Source organism: Plecotus auritus (genome assembly GCF_963455305.1).
Source record: "Plecotus auritus genome assembly, chromosome: 6".
NCBI lineage: Eukaryota > Metazoa > Chordata > Mammalia > Chiroptera > Vespertilionidae > Plecotus > Plecotus auritus.
In genome coordinates this window covers 144,410,206-144,431,886 of record NC_137773.1, presented here as the reverse complement: position 1 = coordinate 144,431,886, position 21,681 = coordinate 144,410,206, and the positions used below count along the sequence as shown (strand labels likewise).

The 21,681-nt window shown below is 41.6% G+C and overlaps 1 protein-coding gene and 1 pseudogene across 22 annotated transcripts in view; one reads left to right on the top strand and one right to left on the bottom strand.

The window, feature by feature from the left end:
• The window catches only part of TFDP2 (transcription factor Dp-2), a gene marked incomplete at its 5' end in the record, with an annotated part of 147,901 nt that extends 126,567 nt beyond the window's left edge, over positions 1-21,334 (bottom strand). For 7 of the 21 annotated variants that reach the window (XM_080674119.1, XM_080674130.1, XM_080674141.1 and 4 more), the window contains one exon: positions 21,025-21,334. The remainder of the gene's footprint in view (positions 1-21,024) is intronic. The other 14 variants (XM_080674142.1, XM_080674144.1, XM_080674135.1 and 11 more) reach the window with 6 other exon arrangements.
• LOC308250787 (protein Hikeshi-like) lies at positions 1,822-2,400 on the top strand (annotated as a pseudogene). Its single transcript has one exon. The product of its transcript is annotated as a protein Hikeshi-like (transcript).
• Positions 21,335-21,681: the final 347 nt, after the last annotated feature.

The window sequence follows — 21,681 nt, the reverse complement described above, 5'->3', positions numbered from 1 at the left end:
AAGTCCCTGATGATCGCTCATTATGGGAACCCCACCTCCGCTGTGGGCACAGCCATCTTGTGACAGTTAATTTGCATATTTCCTCTTTATTATATAGGAGTCCTTTACATCATTATATCATAAGTAGAGGCCTGGTACACGACTTTCGTGCACTGGGGTGGGGGGTCCCTCAGCCTGGCCTGCACCCTTTCGCAGTCCGGGAGCCCTCGGGGGATGTCCAACTAGTAGCCTAAGCCATCAGTCAGACATTCTTAACACTGCTGTGGAGGCGGGCCGCTGCGCTCACCAGCCGTCAGCCCGGCTTGTGGTTGAGCTGTGCTCCCCCTGCTCCTGATTTGAGTGTCTGCTCCCTGGTGGTCAGTGCGCATCATAGTGACCGGTGGCTCTGCCGTTCGGTCTATTTGCATATTACCCTTCTATTAAATAGGACTGACTGAACTAGTCCCTGGCTGATGAACACTTTATAGAATTCCTGTTTCTAAACAGCTGGCAGTAATCACATTTTAATGACTCAATCCTTCATGTTTGATCTGGTCTCTGACTATCTCTCCAGGTCTGTGTTGAACCATTTTCCCATACCCTTCTCTGATCTGGTTCCATTGGCCTTCTGTCAGTTCCTCAAACACATGCTCCTCCTGCCTCAGGGCCTCTGCACATGCTGTTCCCTTTGCCTGGAACTTTCACCAATGGTTAATTCCTCCTCCTTTGGATCTCTTCTCAAATATCACTTCCTCTGAGAGAACTGTTCCTCTCCCACTACCCAGACTAGGTCAGAGGTCTCTACTTAATGCTCTCTCCTACTTTCTCCTTTTTTAGTACACATCGGGTTGTCATTTGTGTATTATCAAAATGTTGTCTATCTCTGCCAACTAAAATGTAAGTTCCTTGAGGTAGGGAACCTACCTATTATAACCAGTGTCTGGCACGTTAGAACTCAAGTAATATTTTTTTGTTTGTTTTTAAAGAACTATTTAGTAAATTATATACTCAATGTTATATTTATTTTTACCCTTTAGTAATGTATGATAATCCCACTTACTATGACTTGGCAGCAGAAAATGAAAAGAAATGTAAACATTTAACATATTCACACATCTGAAATATCACTAAGCTATACAGCTGAATTTTGATTATCACTTTCCTATCATAAACAAAAAGTGTTTTAGAACTGCCCTGGCCGGTGTGGCTCAGTTGGCTGGGTGTCAACCTGTGCACCAAAAGGTTGCTGGTTCGATTCCTCGTCAGGGCACATGCCCAGGTTGTGGGCTCAATTCCTGGTAGGGGATGTGCAGCAGGCAGTCGGTTGATGTTTCTTTCTCTCCCTCTCCCTTTCTCTCTTTCTAAAAATCAATACAACTATATTTTTATATTTTAGGGGGAAAAATCTTAATAGGGTAAATTTAATTTCGCTAATTTTAAGGTAAAATGAATAGTAGGCAAGGGTAAAATTTTAAAAACACTTTTACAAACTAAAAGCTGAAACCACTGACATTTCACACTTAAAAAAAAAGATAATTGCTTTATATTCATTGCTCACTTTTTTAAATTGAAAAATAATTTTTCCGGACTCTACAATGATGAAAACCGGTTAATATTACAAGCAATTAATGACAACTTTTAACAGAGTCTTCTACATAAGTGCAGTGAAATAATGAATCATGTTGTCTGAGCACTGCTCATTTGTTTATTGTTCAGTATTACTGCCTACCGCATGTCAAACACTAGGCTGAGCATTAAAGACATAGCGAGAAACAATAACAGTCCCTGCCTCCATGGAGTCTGCATACTCACTAAGAAGGCAGGCATTAGGCTGCCACCACCATGTTTGGCTGCTTAGTGAAGGGAAGCTGGTGCAAACAGCTGCACAGCAAGTGGCAGACGATAAATTAATTTTTGATTTGCCTGATTATGAAAATATTAACCATGTTGTGGTTTTTATGCTGGGAACAATCCCATTTCCTGAGGGGATGGGAGGATCTGTCTACTTTGCCTATCCTAATTCAAATGGAATGCCAGTATAGCAACTCCTAGGATTTGTCACGAGTGGGAAACCAAGTGCCATCTTCAAAATGTCAGGTCCTAAAGCTGGAGAAGGAAGCCGGCACTCATTTGGAGCCATGAACATTGTCTGAACTTCATCTGTTGCTCAGATTGGAATTTCAGTAGAATCACTGGACAGTCCTGTAGGTAATGCTGCTGTATCTTCAATTGATTCATTCACACAATTCACACAAAAGATATTGGACAATGGCTACAATTCTGCGTCATCATTTGCTATCTCTCAGACCCTTATGACACCAAGTCCATCTGGAACGTTCATTCTAGCAAACGTTCATTCTGAAATGGTATGAGAACTTTCAAAGATGACTAGCATAGAACCCTCCCTTTTGGAAAACATAATTTGAATAAAATAATTTTAATGGATTCTGAAATTTGTTATGTTTGAAGATAAATGACTCCTTTTAAAAGCATGAAGTCAAAAGGATCATGAAACCTATGTTTAAAAACTGCTTAGTGACTGTGTAGCTTAAAAATAAAAATAAAATAAAAACATTGAAAAATGAAAATATGTTCCTCATTAATGACCTTTCCCCTTATGCTTTAAAAATTATTTGGAGCCCTGACCGGTTTGGCTCAGTGGATAGAGCGTCGGCCTGCGGACTGAAGGGTCCCAGGTTCGATTCTGGTCAAGGGCATGTACCTTGGTTGCGGGCACATCCCCAGTAGGAGGTGTGCGGGAGGCAGCTGATCAATGTTTCTCTCCCATCGATGTTTCTAACTCTCTTTCCCTCTTCCTTCCTCTCTGTAACAAATCAATAAAATATATTTTAAAAAAAATAAAAAATAAATAAAAATAAAAATTATTTGGAGGCAAAACATTTTGTTTTGACAATGATTCATTTTTTACTTAAAAAGAAAGCATTATCACAAAAAACGAAGGCAGGCTTTAGACAATAAATTTCAAAATTAACTTTTTTTTTTTAAATATATTTTATTGATATTTTACAGAGAGGAAGGGAGAGGGATAGAGAGCTAGAAACATCGATGAGAGAGAAACATCGATCAGCTGCCTCCTGCACACTCCCCACTGGGGATGTGCCCACAACCAAGGTACATGCCCTTGACCGGAATCGAACCCGAGACCCTTCAGTCCGCAGGCCGACGCTCTATCCACCGAGCCAAACCGGTTTCGGCTCAAAATTAACTCTTAATGACAATAACTATATGTGCTACTACAGAGACAAAAAGATGCAAAAGAAGAATGTAACATAAAAGACTGGGATTCTGGTGGTTTTAGAGAAGATTTCTCGGAGGAAGTAAGGTTTGAGCTGAGCTCAACAAACAAATAAACAACGTAAACCACTGGCAAAGAGAAAGGGGTACATCACAGCCAGAGGGAGCAGCCAGCACAGGGTTCAGAAGAAAAGCACAAGGGAAATACCAGGAACTGAAGGAAGATCTATGTACCTGAAAATAAAGGGCAAGAGGGAGGGCTTCTAAGAGATGAGGTTGGATGCCAGGTAAAGCAGGACATTACTTAAAAAAAAAAAATCAGCCCTAACCAGTTTGGCTCAGTGGATAGAGTGCCGGCCTGCGGACTCAAGGGTCCCAGGTTCGATTCTGGTCAAGGGCATGTACCTTGGTTGCGGGCACATCCCCAGCAGGGGGTGTGCAGGAGGCAGCTGATTGATGTTTCTCTCTCATCAATGTTTCTAACTCTCTCTTCCTCTCCCTTCCTCTCTGTAAAAAATCAATAAAATATATTTTTTTAAAAAATCAGATTAGCAGGAAGCCTCAGAAAGATTTTAAGTAGAAAGCTGAACATCTAAACTAGAGAGAGACTAAATTATGTTCACCAAAGATTAAGTAAAAGTATTTGCATCCTAATTCTTTAAAAGCCAGCATTATCAGCCATATTCATTTCTCAACTATTACCAGGTAAGTTTATATTCACCATTTAAAATCCATTTACCTAAAAAAACAACCTTCACCCATTGCAACAACACTCAAAGCTCAGAAATAAGTGAAAAGAATATTCCCAGTTCCTAAATTAGCTTTCACAAAACCCATACACTAGTCAGTCACTTAAGACCTTAGGCCTTCCTTCATCTCACTGATTTTATTTAACACTAGTGGCCCAGTGCATGGATTTTAATTTCAATTACCATTGGAAGGAAATTAATTACAAGAGATATTTTAATATCACTATTCGCCCTTGCTCTATAATAGAAATGTCAACAAAAACAACCACATTCACAATCAACAATGACAAATTGAAATACTAGCACACGCACGCGATTGGCAGCAACGAGAACTTTATATGTATTGTGCATGCGCGAGTCAATGTTTATTTTTAAATTCCCAGTGTGCGTGACGTCATATGTACCGGCTGGTCAGTCGGACATACGAACGCACGATAGGTCGCTTAACCTTTTATATATATGTAAGATAAATTCTTATTAAATTTACTTGATTTTCCAGGAATGAAGCAAATTAAACTCAGTAGAAAGGGAGTAAATGGTCCAGGCACAGATGAGTACGTTGACAACTGTTAGCTTAATACTAAAGAAAATTAGACACAGAATTATATTTCACCAAGTATATCCACAGAAGTAGAATTCTTCCCTTGTTCCCAGGCAAAACTGGATTAATGACATGTTCCTATACATGCTTCCACAATAAAACCTAAGGATACTTTTGTTTCAAACACTGTCATAGATTATAACATTATTTGTTCTTAGTTATTGAAAATAAAAGTCTAACAAAAAAAACTTATTTCTGCCCTGTCCAAAGAAGCAACATTAGAATCTAGGAGATCGTCCAAATTTAGAACAAAATCACACTTCAAGATCCTGCCAAAAACCTAACAAAAGGTTATTTGATCAAACAGTACAAGCCAGATTTTAAACCATTCATTCACTTATGCACAATGACTACATAGATTACATCATTTGCTGCACATATGCTCTTTAGCAAAATCTTATTTCCAGATCAACGTAGCTTTAGATTAGAAATACAAATGTTAAGATTTATCCTTACTTGACCTATCACAACAGGATACATGAGTTTTTAAAATATCATTGGGGTGTTAATATAAATTTGCAGACAAAGTACTATACAATGAACTATGCATAAATGTTCCATTTATCCAAAAGTCCAAGAAGAGAAAAATGAAGACAATAAAAAAGAAGTAACTGTGATGAAAATAGGGTAATTTCTAATTCTCATTTAGAATACCACCGTACTTATGTAAGTACATTAACCTGTATTCAAATGAAAATGAAACAATTTTATAATCAGCATCATCATAAGAGCTATTTACTATGGTAATTCCTCAAATAACCCTATAGATGTTATCTCCATTATTCAGGAGGGGAAATTGAGTCAGAGAATTTAAATAACTTGTCCAAGGTCATATATAACCAAAATTTACAATCAAGTTTAAGTAAATGAGATGTTACTATATACATGTTCCATATCATAAAAAGATCAGTTCCAATATTGCTGTGGAATTCATTTATTATTGGAAATTTATATTATTTATAAATTTTGAAGAATATAAATTATTTTATGTATACTTTAAAATTATCTTAAAAAGACTTCTGGCCCAGCTGGTGTGGCTCAGTGGTTGAGCACTGACCTATGTTATGTGTACTTTACATAATAAAAATTTTTCTTTAATGGACAGAAAATAAAGTAGGGAATGAGCAAGAAAAAAAAAGTTTATGTGAAAAAATAAACAAGAATAGCTATACAAATTCTGGAAACATAGAGTATGGATTAGCCCCTTCCAATTATTTTACTTTTATTTTTTAAAATATATTTTATTGATTTTTACAGACAGAAAAGGAGCGGGATAGAGAGTTAGAAACGTCGATGAGAGAGAAACATCGATCAGCTACCTCCTGCACACCCCCTACTGGTGATGTGCCCACAACCAAGGTACATGCCCTTGACCGGAATCGAACCTGGGACCCTTCAGTCCGCAGGCTGATGCTCTATCCACTGAGCCAAACCAGTTAGGGCCCCCTTCCAATTATTAAAGTAAGTTATAAAGTTACAATAATTAAAATATTACACTTGTTAAATGAAAAGGCATATAGCTTGATGAATAGAAAAACAAGTACAAGAAGAGACCCAAATCCATAATATGTATCAAAGTTCAAATCAGTCGGTTATAATTGGTTTAGTAGGTGAATTATTCAGTAAGTAGCACTGAGAACTAGTAACCATCTGAAAAAAAAATTAACGGGGCCATAATTTACCCCTCATTCAAAATAAATTCCAGATGGATCAAAGAATTCAATGCCATTTTTTAGGTTACTAGAAAAAAACATGGGAGTCAGATTTTTTAATCTTTGTGTGTGGAAAACTTTTCTAAATATAAGTCCAAACCTAGAAGTCATCAAAGAAAAAAACTGATATGAGTATAATGTATACATAGATATAGAAGAAAACAACACAATGCAAGTCATAAGAAAAATCTGGAAAAAAGTATTTGTAACTCACATTCCCAGATAAAATTCCAGAAACAGTTTTTAAAAAGCCAGAAGATGGCGATATTACTTCATTACAGCCTCACTGGTACCAATAGCTAAGCCTCTCATCCTTTGTCAGTAAGGAACCTGTTTTTCCTCTTTGTGTATCTTATTGCCCTTCTCCATTCCCTCCTATATTTACCTATCCTTCTACTCTTCACTCGTGATATAACACTGAAATAAATGTTAGTGGAAAGGGAAGATAAAAGAAATCCTGAATTTATAATAATATTTATAACAATACTATTTTTAAGTGAATATGACACAATTAAAATGTAAGATTATCTTTGTTAAATATCCATTCTCTCCTAAAACTACACTAAAATGATGCTAAAAAAGCATCACTCACAAAAAAACATATATAACATGAAAGGAGACAACAGCTGATGAGAGATCTTATATAATAAAAGCGTAACATGCAAATCAATCGAATCACGGAACTACTGGTCGGCAGGCAGCACCAGGCCAGCCAAGGCATGGGCAGAGGGAGGGGCCGGCGGCGACCAGCAGGCAGCAAAGGGGTGACAGAGGCGGGGGTGCGGCTGGCCACTCACCGGCCAACACCGTCCTCTGATTGGCCTGCCCGGTCGCCTCCCACAGAGGGAGACCAGACTGGGAGCGGGCCTAAGCAGTCAGTCAGACATCCCCTGGGGCTCCCGGACTGCAAGAGGGCGCAGGCCTGGCTGAGGGACCCCCCACACCGAGTGCATGCATTTTTGTGCACCAGGCCTCTAGTATAAATACTATAACACTTCGTTGGCTTTGTAAAACAGAACACGCCAACCGCATGCATGTGAGGGCAGGTGAGGGTATGAAACCAGTAAGAAGCAAGCACAACAGAAAGGCTGAAGAATCTGAAGGTAGGGGTCAAGGTTGGGCTGAAAATAGGAATACTGGTTGAATGTTTGTAAGGAACAGTTTTCACCCAGAAGCCTTACCACGTATCCAAGAAACTGCCTCTCCTGAACCCTAGCGAGAGACAAGTGGTTTACTTTCTTAAGACACTAAACCAGATAGAATGTAAAAACCAGATACACACAGGGGTTGTCTGTCATATCATACCACATGGAGATTAAAGATTTACATACTGAACAGTGGACCCCACCTCTGTTCCTCAAATCAGCTTCCAGAACACAGGCTGTTCAAACAGGGGGCTAGGACATTCTTCCATGGAAAATGTAACCCAAGGGGAAAGACCTACAACCACTCAATCACCCTGTGTTAAGATTTGCAGTTAAAGAAACAAATTCATAGATACAGAGAATAAAATGATGGTTACCAGATGGGAGGTGGGTTGGGGGACTGGGTGAAAAGATAAAGAGATTAAGAAGTACAAATTGGCAGTCACTAAGTAGTCATGGGATGTGAAGTACAGCATAGGGAATGTAGTCAATATATTGTAATCACTATGCATGGTGTCAGGTGAGTACAGAACTTATTGGGGTTGTCTAACCACTATGTTGTACACCTGAAACTAATACAATATTGAATGTCAAACTGTTATTGAAAAATTAAAAAAAAAAGACTTCCTGTTAACTCCCCATGGACAACGTTTTTACTGAGCTTTTTACTGCCTCACTCTTTAATCTGAACAGATGGCCCAAGTTTACTGAACAACTGAGGAAAGCCTCTCATATGAAATGAAGAGACCAACTTAACAAAACAGCAGTAAACCAAATTAATAAACAAAATAGAAAGAAAATAAAAAGGAAGGGGGTAGAGGAAGAGAACGTAAAGGAAGGGTTGGAAATTCCCACAGAGTAGAACAAAAAGTTTTTTAAAAACTGGAAAAAAAAATTAGAACACCAATCCAGAAGGTACAACTAAAAAGAAATCCCAGAAAAGGAAGGAAATGATACCAAAAAAATGATATTTTTGTTTCTGGCAACACAGTGAACTAAATAAACTTTATCTTAACAAACCACTTAGAAATATTAGATAAAGTAAATATTCCCTCAAATGCTGAGGTCACAAGAGAACAAAGCTTTCAGCTGCCATGGGGGAATTTGTCACTATAAATAACCAAAACTTTTGGCTTTTAATGGTTTAGAGTGACAGGAGACATGAAGTAGAGTTGGAATTAAGGCTCCTATCTTCTTTCACACATTTTCAGTGAAAAAATGGACTAAAGAGGGGGCAGGAGGAAGTTAGCCATCAGCAATCTATAACAATAAAAGCATAATATGCTAATTAGACGAGACAGACGTCCTTCAGGATGAAGCCGGGGCTCCGAGGGCCCAGGCCAGCTGCCAGGCTGTGATGGAAGCCCGGGTCCCGGGTGCCAGGCAGCCATCAACTTAACCAAGAGACAAAGATAAACATCACCAATGATTAAAACATAACAACGTGATGAACCCCTTGATATGATGCTCTGTGAAAAACAGAAAGACATTATTTTTGTGATATTTTTACTAAAAATGCATAACCACACTCCAACCAGTGACAACAATGGACAAACCCAAATAGAGGAAAATTCTGTAAATTTTATATCAGCACTCTTCAAATGTGTCAAGGTCATATGACAAAGAAAAATTGAAGGCTGTTAAAGAATAGCGACAACTGCCTGGCCAACGTGGCTCAGTGGTTGAGCGTTGACCTATGAATTAGGAAGTCACAGTTCAATTCCCGGTTGGGGCACATGCTCGCATTGCAAGCTGGATCCCTGGTGTAGGGTGTGCAGGAGGCAGCCAATTGATGATTGCCTCTCATCATTGATGTTTCTGTCTCTCTCCCTCTCCCTTCCTCTCTGAAATCAATAAAAATATTTTTTAAAAAGAATAGAGACAACTAAGGAGAGATAGCAATTAAATGTATAATGTGGGATCCTGAATAGAATCCTGTAAAAGAAAAATGTCATTAGTGAAAAAATTTGGTGAAATTCAAATAAGGTTTGGCTGGAGTTGAGTCAACAATATTATACCAATGTTAACTTCCTGTTCTTGATAATTACCCTATCCTATCTAATAAGAGTAATATGCAAATTGACCATCACTCCAACACACAAGATGGCTGCCTCCATGTGGTCAAAGATGGCTGCCCCCATGTGGACACAATATGGCCACCACAAGATGGCCAGCAGGGGAGGGATGTTGGGAGGGACCAGGCCTGCAAGGGAGGGCAGTTGTGGGCAATCAAGCCTGCAAGGGAGGGCAGTTAGGGGTGACCAGGCCAGCAGAGGAGGGAAGTTGGGGGCAACCGGGCCTGCAGGGAAAGGCAGTTGGGGGGGACCCAGGCCTGCAGGGGCGAGCAGTTGGGGGGACCAGGCCTGCAGGGGAGGGCAGTTAGGGGCAATCAGGCTGGCAGGGGAGCAGTTAGGCATCAATCAGGCTGGCAGGGGAATAGTTAGGGGTTGATCAGGCTGGCAGGCAGAAGTGGTTAGGGGCAATCAGGAAGGCAGGCAGGCGAGCAGTTGGGAGCCAGCAGTCCTGGATTGTGAGAGGGATGTCCGACTGCCCGTTTAGGCCTGATCCTACCGGGATCAGGCCTAAACGGGCAGTCGGACATCCCTCGAGGGGTCCCAGATTGGAGAGGGTGTAGGCTGGGCTGAGGGACACCCCCTTCCCCCCGCCGTGCACGAATTTCGTGCCCCGGGCCTCTAGTGGTTATATAAAATGTAAACTAACATTAGGGGAAATTGGCTGAGAAATATAATTAAACTCTGTACAACTTTTACAAATTTCCTGTAAGTCTAAAATTAGTTCAAAATAAGTTTTTTTTTTTTAAAAAAGAAGTGAAGCAGCCCTGGCTGGTTTTGCTCAGTGGATAGAGCGTCAGCCTGCGGACTGAAGGGTCCTGGGTTCGATTCCGGTCAAGGGCACATGCCCAGGTTGGGGGCTCGATCCCCAGTGGGGGCATGCAGGAGGCAGCCAATCAATGATACTCATCATTGATGTTTCTCTCTCACCCTCTTCCTTCCTCTCTGAAATCAATAAAAAAATATTTTAAAAAGTAAAGCAATAATTATACCATTAAGAGTGATAATCATCAAAAGAACTAAAAGTAGATACTGTGAAAGGTGGTTTTACCAATTCATGCTGTTAGAAGTCAGAATAATTCCCTTGGGGAAGAGGGATTCATAACTGGAAAGGGACACTAGGGTGTAAGTTACAGAGATGCTATTTAGTTATTAAAATTTAAGTGCAATTTAAAAAAAAATATTTTTATTGATTTCAGAGAGGAAGGGAGAGGGAAAGAGATAGAAACATCAATGATGAGAGAGAATCATTGATTGGCTGTCTCCTGCATGCCCCGTACAGGGGATCAAGTCCGCAACCCAGGCATGTGCCCTTACTGGGAATTGAACAATGACCTCCTAGTTCATAGTTCGAAGCTCAACCACTGAGCCATGCCAGCAGGGCTTTAAGTGCAATTTTTAAATCTGTCACCTGTCCATAAAAGTCGTTTTTATACATGGTTTTACCTCTATAGAGGTTTTACCTCTATGAGGAATGCTTTTATTCTAGAAAATTTTGAAATTGGTAACAGCCGGATATTAATGCAGTAATCGGTAACAGTTGAATATTAGTACAAGAAATCAGAAAAGGCAAATTTGAGACCCTAAGCCCAGAAGAATCCAGAAAACACAAATGGCCTACTTTATTTCCTTGTCCTTAGCACTTGATCTCCTATACTCCTCTTGAGGAAATGTGGGATTTGTACAAGATAACCAAGCGCTAAGACTGAGAGTAGGGAGTGTCTTAATGGGGAATATCAAACACAATAAGATTCACACACGTTAAGCACAAGAAAATGTAAATTGTCACAGCTTACAATATTTACATTGCACATAAAAAGTTTAGCAAGGTCTGGTTACTTACAATAGATGTGGATTAACTATGCAAAATTCATCAAAGTTGCTATTAGTTACAACATGAAAAATTGCTTCATATTCTGCCTAGTTATTCATTAGGAGGTTTACTAAACAAGTAGATGGTGGGCTGAGAATTACTCTACCCTTGAGGTAGTTAAAATGATAAAAAATAATCAGAAAAAGTTTTACATAAATTAGTAAGTCAAATTAATATAATAGCTCTCTATTATATTAGATGCAGTAGGCTGCATCTTCTCCAGTCAAATTGTTTTTTTTTTTCCAAGGTGAAATACTGGAGTGAATTTTACACAAATGGGAAGTATTAAATAAGTCAGAGACTTCTGCTACTAAGACAGATAGGTAGATAGATAGTTGAGCTCTGTTGAGCAGTTTGTCAGAATGCTTCCATATATACCTAGAGCTAAAGGTGAAGAGAAAAAAAAAATCCTTTGTGCTATATTTTCTACTTTAATAACAAGATTTGTACAATCATTATTTTCAAAGAAACTTATTTTCCTGTTGCATATTCAACTTACCAGACATACCCACACCCTTGGTGATAACAGCATCATTAGCCACAGCATCTTTGACTGAAATACATGGTGCTTCTGCTCTGTGACCAACAATAGATGGCACTATTATTTGCTATTATATTTTTATTCTTCTTGTGTTTTGGGAACACTTTTAGCCTTTTTCTCTTCTTCATCACAACTTTAAGATGTGACATAATTTCATTATAACTATTACATATATTTAATTTTTGAACAAGTCAAAAGGACTTGTAGTACATAATATAAGCCTGACAATAAAAGTAAAATACTTACGTTACGAAGAAGTTAGGTTAACATCTTGAGTATGTACGTGTTTCTATTCACACTAACCTAGTCAGTATACAATAGATTCATGCAGCTCATAATCATGATTTAACCAATGAACTGAAATACAACTGAATTTAAGATATCACATACATCACACAGAAATGGTCTATTTGTTCAGTTATGGTAAACAGTGACCCTAGTGAAAGGATGATCAATCAAGAACAATGGTAAATTTTCAAATCCCTCATTTATATTTGAATGAATTCACAACACTCCAGATAAAACAGAAACTATACTAGAAAGACACAACTAAGAAGAATCTCTAAAGATTTTTGGATTTTTGCTTGAATGTTGAAGGCCTAAGACAATATTTTAGCCAGGCAATAGCGGAGTGGCTAGCACTCGAGCCATATAGATTCACGTTTGAGCTCCAGTTCTGCCATTGCTGTCTTTCTGATCCCAGTAAAACAACTTGTGTCCTTATTTATAAAATGAAAAACCATGAATCCTTTCTAATATATATTTCATGGGTTGCAGCTCAGCCTTGTAAACAGGATTGCACTTTTTATCCATGGCCTGCTTATATAAAAGAATCTCTTATTTTCTTTATTTACTATGACCTCTCTCATCTTGGAATTCTTTTCTGTTTATGGTGAAGAAGGGTTTTTTATGTGGTGACCCCTTTCTAGAAAGTCTTTTTTTAGCATTAGTTTCACATGCTTTAGATTACTGTTTCAGTTTCTTGAAATTTATTCTTCTTTTATGTCACTTATGTCCAGAGAGGAAATGCAATTGTCTTGAACTCTTTCCCCAGAGTGTAATTTTAGCTAAGAAAACTAATAACTCAGAACAGACCTTTCTCAAAGTGGTAGCATCTGATAGTCCAGACCATCCCAAGAACATTGAATCTGACAATAAAAGAAAATCTGATTTGGGAAGAGGGAAGACTTTTTTTAGTTCTTTTAGAGAGAGCTCATTAATTAAAACATTTAGCCGCTTTTACATTATAATTAACTAGTTTACTAATTGAGTTAGCAAGTCTTTGCTCAAATTTGCCAAGGTCCCTGGAAGAAGCTATTACCTCTAACAGACCAAAAATCATTCTGATATTAATTGGAAAAGAATCCAACGTCTGCTAACACCTAAATAAATATTGATACCCCCTAATGGAAAGCATTTTCTAGGTTTAAAGTAACTCGCTGATAATACTGAACTATTTCGGTATTGAGTTTTTCTTTGATGTTTTTGCATTACTTGTTTCCACACTAATCCTGTTCAGTGTTGTCTTCCTGAGTTCCAGCTTTGAAAAGCTGAAACTTGAAAGAAGCAGAACACCTCTACAGAAACTATGGATTTCTTATAGTTGAAATATCAACAGCTGCATCTACTCTAGTTATCTCTATGTTTCACTAAACACTTCACTTAAAAAAAAAAAAAAAGACAAAAATCTGAGTAATGATTAGCATTTTGGTACCTTTATTGAAATAATTCTCTTTGCCTTTTGCTTCTCCATTTTTACAATTTTGAAGTAAGCCTAATAAGTGATCTTAGTTGCCTGACATATCTGTCTAAAGTTTTTATTATAACAACACAAAAATTTTGAGAGATCAGCTAGGCTCTTTTTTTTCACATAATAATCAAATAATTCATATTGTAATTGAATTTCATTAGATAAGAATTTAAGCTGCCCTTACCACCACTTTCTCAACCAAAATAATTCTCTTATGAAAATCTGTATTGGAAAAACTACTGACTTAAAAGCTTTTCAAGTAAGTTTTTCAAGATCAAAAATAGTTAAGTACTCTTGGAAAACCTTTCCAAAATAATTTTTCTGACCACTATGGTTAATCTTCCACAAATTATTTTCTTTTAAGATCTATGTTTAGTAATTACTTTTATAGCAACTGTGATATAGTACAATGTCTTGAAGAGCATGAACTTAATGGAAAAACTGCAGGCAGAATGTTATCATCAGCAGGTATTCTACTGCTTTTCATTTATGATGGAATTTTTCACAAAGATTTTCATTCATCCTTAGAATGCCTGCACAGCTCATGCTCTCTATTATCTTTGAATATTGATTTGTTCAACTTAAAAAAACACATAACCACACTTGGCTGGTGTGCCTCAGTAGTTGAGCATCAACCTATGAGCCAGGAGGTCACGGTTTGATTCCCAATCAGGGCACATGCCCAGGTTGCAGGCTCAATCCCCAGTAGGGGGAGTGCAGGAGGCAGCCAATCAATGATTCTCTCTCATCACTGATGTTTCTCTCTCTCTCTCCCTCTCCCTTCCTCTCTGAAATCAACTTAAAAATATGTATAAAAAACCCAATTTACAGATGAGAAAACTGAGGCCCAAAAATGTTTACATAATTTACTCAAGGTCATCTAGCTAATAAACTCTAGAGCCAGGATTTAAACCCAGGCAGGCTAGTCCCAGAATTAGTCTTAACCAGGGCATTATTTATGAATTAACAGTGCAATGTGGTTGCCAAAAAAGTGTTGATATAAGAACGTCCAAATCGTTAGGGAATTTTTTTAAAGAGTTTATTTGAGCCAAACTAAAAACATATACTGGGGAACAAGATCTCAAATACTTCGGAGAATAACAGTTTTGCAGCTTCTTTTATGCATTTGAAATTAAGGAGGAAATGTAAGGAAAATTACATAGAGGTGGGAGAAGGCAAGGCAGGGATAGGATTATGGGATAGATCAGTGGTCGGCAAACTGCGGCTCGTGAGCCACAGGCAGCTCGCGAGCCGAGGTTTGCTGCTCTGTTGACTAATGAGTTTGCCGACCACTGGGATAGGGGCTTAATCATAAGGAACAACAACAGCCTGTAATTATTGGAATCGAGAGTCTAGGTCAGTGGTCGGCAAACTCATTGGTCAACAGAGCGGCAAACCACAGCAGGCGAGCCTCATGTGGCTCGCAAGCCACAGTTTGCCGACCACTGGGATAGATTATGTGCTTCCTGGAGGGTTAGTACCCCTTTCGAGGGTAATTATTTCTGGTATTTCAAAGGTGCATTAACCTATATGCACAACAACAAGACAGGGGTGGCTTAAAACCTTTCACTAAAGAAGTTATAGGTCTGGGGCATACTATCCACCATGACCTGCCCAGTTAGGAATTTATGATCAAACTAGTGGCCCAGTGCACGAAATTCATGCACATTAAAAGGGGATTAATTAGAGGAAATAATTTAATATTGCTATTTGCCCTTTCTCTATAATAGAAGTATCAGAGATGAAAGAAAATTAGTAAAATGTATATGAAAACCTTCCTCCTGTTAGAGTCTGGGGCACACCACAGGACCCAGAGTCAAGTCCCCGTCCACCCACATGCGCCTCAAAATCGCGTGAGACCCAGACCCAGCCGGCCCCTGCGCTCATTGGGATAGATCCAGACCTGGCTAATCCCACCCTTGTCAAGCCCCACAGGGCAAGGAATGTAGCCTCAGGTTCCCTGGCCCGGCGCCAGGATGGGGGGCATGGCCTGAGGTCCCCCGTCAAGCCCCGCTGGGTGGGGGGCATGGCCTGAGGTCCCCCGTCAAGCCCCTCCAGGCGGGGGGGGGGGGGTGTGACGCAGACTCAGGTCCCCCGGCCCGGCACCAGGAGGGGGGAACAGTCTCAGGTCCCCTGTCAAGCCCCATCAGCAGGGGGGGGATGCAGCCTCAGGTTCCTCCTGGGCGGGGGGCGTGGCCTGAGTTCCCCTGACCCAGCACTGGGAGTGCACCTTGAGGTCCCCTGTCAAGCCCCGCCAGGCAGGAGGGCGCAGCCTCAGGTCCCCTGGCTCGGTGCTTGGGGCGGGGGGTGTGGCCTGAGGTCCCCTGGCCTGGTGCCGGGGTGGGGAGCGTGGCCTGAGGTCCCCTGTCAAGCCTTGCCAGGTGGGGGGGCACGGCCTGAGGTCCCCTGGCCTGGCGCTGGGGCGGGGGGAGCAGCCTGAGGTCCCCTAGCCCAGCACCAGGACGGGAAGCGCACCTTAAGGTTCTCTGTCAAGCCCCGCCGGTTTGGGGGGCATGGCCTGAGATCCCCTGTCTAGCCCTGCCGGGTGTGGAAGGTGGGCTGAGGTCCTCTGTCAAGCCCGACGGGGGCAGGGGAGGGAGTAGCCTCAGGTCCCTGCTGATTGCTTGTTAAGGCTCCTTATGGGAAGTTAGCCTCAGCTGTGGGTGCAGCCATCTTTGTGAAGGAGTGATGGTTAATTAGCATATTCCCTCTTTATTAGATAGGATCATTCTGTGAGGTTCTTTCCATGTAACTTCTTTTTTCATTCATAGTAGCAAGTCTACTCTAATCTTAAACTGCATGCTTTAAAAGCAGGGAGGCCCTAGACAGTTTGGCTCAGTGGATAGAGCGTTGGCCTGCAGACCAAGGGTCCTGGGTTTGATTCCAGTCAAGGGCACTTACCTTGGTTGCAGGTTCCTCAGGCCCTGGCAGGAGGCAACCAATTGACATGTTTCTCTCACATAGATGTTTCTCTCTGTCTTTCCCTCTCTCTTCCACTCTCCCTAAAAATCAATGGAAAAATATCCTTGGGTGAGGATTAACAAAAAAATGTTTGTTTAAAATCAGGGAGGTAACTTGTGGTCTCTACTGGTTAATATCTAATATTGGGAACCACATTTTTAAAAAGAATAAGGATGAATTGAAATAAATCCATGAATAAGCCATTAGTATTGTGAGGAGGCTCAAATCAAAACAAAAAGACTGAGAAGATTATGGCTAGAAATGGGAAGAGTCAGTGGAATATAAGTATCTACACTAATAAAAGAGAAATATGCAAATTGACCGTACCTTCACAATGCCCACCAGCCAACCAGGAGTGAGTATGCAAATTAACCCAACAAATATGGTGGGTTAATTTGCATACACAGGCACTGAGCGGTCAGGGGTGAGGTGGGATGCTTGTGTCGTCACCATGGCGATGACACAGGTGTTCCACACCACCCCAGCCGTTCAGGGCCTCTGGGCAGCATGGGAAGGCGGGGCTGGAGCAGAAAGAGGCAGCTCCAGGGCTGGAGTGGAAAGGCAGAGCCGGCAGGGAAAGGAAGGCCCATTCCTGCACGAATCTTCGTGCACCGGGCTTCTAGTCCTATATAATAAAAGGATAATATGCAAATTGACTGAACGGCAGAACCGAACAACCAATCAAAGCATAATATGCTAAGGCTGCTCAACTGCTCACTATGTTGTGCACTGACCACCAGGGGGCAGAGAGTCAACTGGTCGACCAGTCGCTATGACGTGCACTGACCACCAGGGGGCAGATGCTCCGACCAGTAGGTTAGCTTCCTGCTGGGGTCCAGCCAATTGGGACTGAGCGAGATGGGCTGGACACACCCTGGCGCCCTCCCGAAGTCCCTCCCCAGCCCAATCGTGTACCGGTGGGGTCCCTCAGCCTGGCCTGAGCCCTCTTGCAATCCAGGACCCCTTGGGGGATGTCAGAGAGCTGGTTTCAGCCCGATCCCGCAGGCCACTCCCCTTGGGAGGGTGCCAGATGCAGGGCTCATGGCTGGCAAGCGATGCTGTGGCAGCGCGAGCCTCTCCAGATCGGGACTGATTGGGTGCGAGCCCGTGGCAGGCACACTTGGGCCGGGATGAGCAGGAGCAGAAGCAGGTAGGAGCTGCAGGCAGCGTTGAACTGTGGGTTTCGGCCCGATCCTTGCAGACCACCCAGAGGGACCCCAACTGTGCACAATTTCGTGCACCAGGCCTCTAGTCTTCAAATATTTGAAAATCCACATACAGAAGAGAGTACTAGAACCAGTGAAGATGTAACTTCTAGCTCAGTAAAAGAAATAATTTTATAAAAGTCAGAGTTGTCCAAAACCTTCACCTTAGAAAGTATGAAACTATGAATCTTCTCTCCAGGAAAAAATATGCAAATGCATATAATTTTGCTTTAAATTTCCAAGGGTTCAAAAATCTACTTTTAAATCTATGCATATCACCTCTAGAGCCATGTACCCCAGATTAAAACGAAAAGGTCAAGGTTAAAGAGGCAAGTATATTTAATAATCTTAGCAACTAACTCATGAGTTCACTTGGACATGTTTTGCTTCTCTCACAGCCATGATCTGAGACTTGAAACCAGGGGAGCAGTGCCAGTCACTCCCAAGCTTACCCCCTTATCCTGTCTCCAGGAACCTGAATCCTGGTTTTTTTCTTTTTCTCTACCTAAATAAAACTTAGTTTCCCACTCAATAAATAAATAAGTAAATAATCTTTAAAACTCATTACAACTTCAAAATTCTAACTCTCAACTCTATGCCTTCTAATTTCTTCTGAGATCCATTATGATACATATTGCAATAAGAGTTTAAATATGACAGTCAAAAAAAGTCAAGTTTGCCTAGCGACAATATAAACTATGAGTAAATTCATAGATAGTATGGCTCATTATTCAACCTTTAAAAGATATATGCCTAAGTTTAAAGATAAAAAATAAGATGCTCATGTACAACTCAATACCTAATATTTAATGCCCAAACTAGAAATTTCCTTCCCCTGCTTTAAAACTTCTTCTTAAACTCTCCCTTTTCATCCTTTGTTCCTGGCTAACTGTTAAGACTGACAGACCAACAAACAATGGACTAGAAGTCAGAACACTTAGGTTCTCATTCACTACCTTTACCACGAATTTAATATTGTATTAGTCCATCTCCTCATCTTGTTCCATAAACTTTCATATACTTAAAAGGGCTTTTTATTTTATTTTTTACAATATATTTTTATTGATTTCAGAGAGGAAGAGATAAAAACATCAATAATGAAAAAGAATCATTGATTGGCTGCTTCCTGCACGCCCCCTACCGGGATTGAGCCTGCAACCCACGCATGTTCCTTGGCCGGAATCAAACCATGATCTCTTGGTTCATAAGTCGATGCTCAACCACTAAGCCATGCCAGCTGGGCCTAAAAGGGTTTTTATTTATTTTTTTCAAAGGATTTTTAAATGGTGAAGTGCTCTGTAAATATAAATAACTCATGTATTATCAACAGCAAGAAAACAAAGCTATGTTAAAAAAAAAAAGCAAATGTTCACATTTCAATTCCTAATTATAAAAAGCAACCTTTGAATCGAGTGTATTTTAATGTATAATGTTCATCCATAAATGCTTTGTACATGCAGTGTTAAATTGTATTGAGAGGACAAAGCTCAGACAGTTAAGAATTTTGGCAGCAAAGGGAAAACTTGAAGGTGCCAGTGGGGCTACACATCTACAAGAGTTGGAGGGAAAGTTACATGATCACAAAATGGTCATAAAAGTATTCCATGCTTGAAAAGCCCATTTTCTCTTAAACCACTAGAAATAGAGAACTAAAAAGTTATGAGTTTAGTAGGTCTTGAGCCTTTATTAGCAAGCGTTAAGTGCCACATTGCTGAAATTGCACCTCTCCTGCCAGAACAGCACTGTACACACCATGTCTGCCCTTAGACTAGACTCCAGATACAGGCACAAGATGTTCTAGCAAATAACATGCATCAAGAGCCAGCACACAAGTATGAGGGACTCCAGGCTCCAGGCATCTGATTTTTCTCCTTGGTCCTACTTGAAAATGGACACTGCTATGAAAAATTTATTATAGTAATAGGATAATGATCAAGGTTTAGCTAAATTATATGCCAATCAATGAAATGGAAAAGCAACGTGTACTATCAGCTCAACTATATTATTTTATATTTAATTTTGAACAGACAGGTTAGAGAACAGCTGAGTAACTTCAACTTATATTTATCAAGTGAAAATGATTTCAAGCCATTAAGAGAAACAAAAAAGTGGCCCAGAAAATCTAGGCTGTAGAAGTCAAATGAAAAAAAAACAACACAAAAACACAAAAAAACTAGGGCTTGGGGGAAAAGGGATAAGGAAGAGAATGAGCTACTGACTTAATAAAAAGAGAACAAATAAATGGGACAGGGAGTGTGAGCCCCCTGAGATAGAATGAGGAAAAGTATTCAAAGGCTTAAAGGGAGCTTCAGCAGTGAATATGGAAAGGGGTGAGCCTGTTAACTGTTTCAACAGAAAAATATAAACCATACAGGGAACGTTTCTGAACCAGCATTCACGGTAGTCGGTAACAACAATGCCTAACTCAGGCATGGCACTTAATATGTTGTGAGCTTTGTTCCAAATGCGTCCCACAGGTTAGTACCTTTACTCCTCACAACACCCTGCAGCTCCGCAACGCCCCGAAGAGGCTGTTACTACTGCTTGACAGGTGAGGCACCTGAGACCAGGCAATGCAAGGCCACACAGCTGGTACCAGGGTCTGAGTGCTCATCAATTAACTGAACTAATTGCCTGCAAGATCCTACAAAAACCTTCGTATTTTCTGTGGACGGGGACCATGGCTCTCTGGAATTTCTCAAAGGAGTTTGGGTCCAAAAAAGTGATCCTCGACTTTAGAGAAAAGTTCCTTTATGGGGGATATGAGGTTCTCCTAAGAACACAAACCTTTGGAACTCTGAAAAACACCTAGTAGAGACAGAGGGAGGCGAGTGGGTCATGAAAGAAGGAAAAGTCAGAAAACGAGACTTAGAAGCCATCCTTCTCCCCTGAAAGACAGAGAAAGTAGAAAGCGGCCCTTCCTCTCCTCCACGAGGCGTGACTCAGGGACGTGGCCTCCCCCCTAGTTTGCAGTGTGTGTGTGGGGGGGGGGGGAAGGGTGTTCTCCTCCAGACACTCACAGGTTACCCGGCCAGGCCTGGAAGGATGCGTGGTTATCAGATAGGACTGGGGTGACAAGGGGGGCCCCCGAGGCGCAGGGAGGGAAGCCTGCCCAAGAGCACGCCGGGCCGGGTCTAGAGGCCCTCGACATAAGTGCCCGCGCCCTCGCCCCATACCTTACCCCGCTTGGCTGTTCTTCCGAGCCTGGGGCACCCTTGCTTGGCGGCGGCCCGGTCTCGACGGACTCACTCTCGGGGCAGGGGTGGGAGATCCGCGGCCTGTCCAGTCAAGGCCCTGGAGTTCGAGGTCCCAGGACGCCGACAGTGCGCGCGCCCCCGAGCCTGCCCAGAGAGGAAGAGTCAGAGCGCGCCCCGCGAGCCAAGCAGCAGCCGCCGCCGCCGCCGCGGGAGAAATCGCTGGCTGCTAGGTCCGCCCGCACCGGCCCGGCCACTGCCCCGCTTCCCCCGCGCGAGCTTTGGCGGCGGAGCAGCACGGTGAGCGCCGATTGGCCCGCGGGATGAATAACGTAAGGCGCTTCTCCTCACGGATTGGCCGGGGCGGCGGTGCGTGCAAGGAGTAAACAAACCCCGCCCCCAGTCTTCCCAAAGAGAGGAGGGGGCCGGAGGTGAAGGGGCGGGGCCGCGAGGTGAAGGGATATAATGCTCCAACCCCCTGGCTGCTCAGCGGAGCTTCCCAATGGATCCCCTACAATGACCCTGCCATGCGGCTCCCCAACCCCTTCCCGGGTGGGCTGCAGGCCTGAGGCCTAATATTTATAGACACGCCCTTCGTCAGGCTTGACTTTCCCATCCACTCCTCCAGACTTGACTTTCCCATC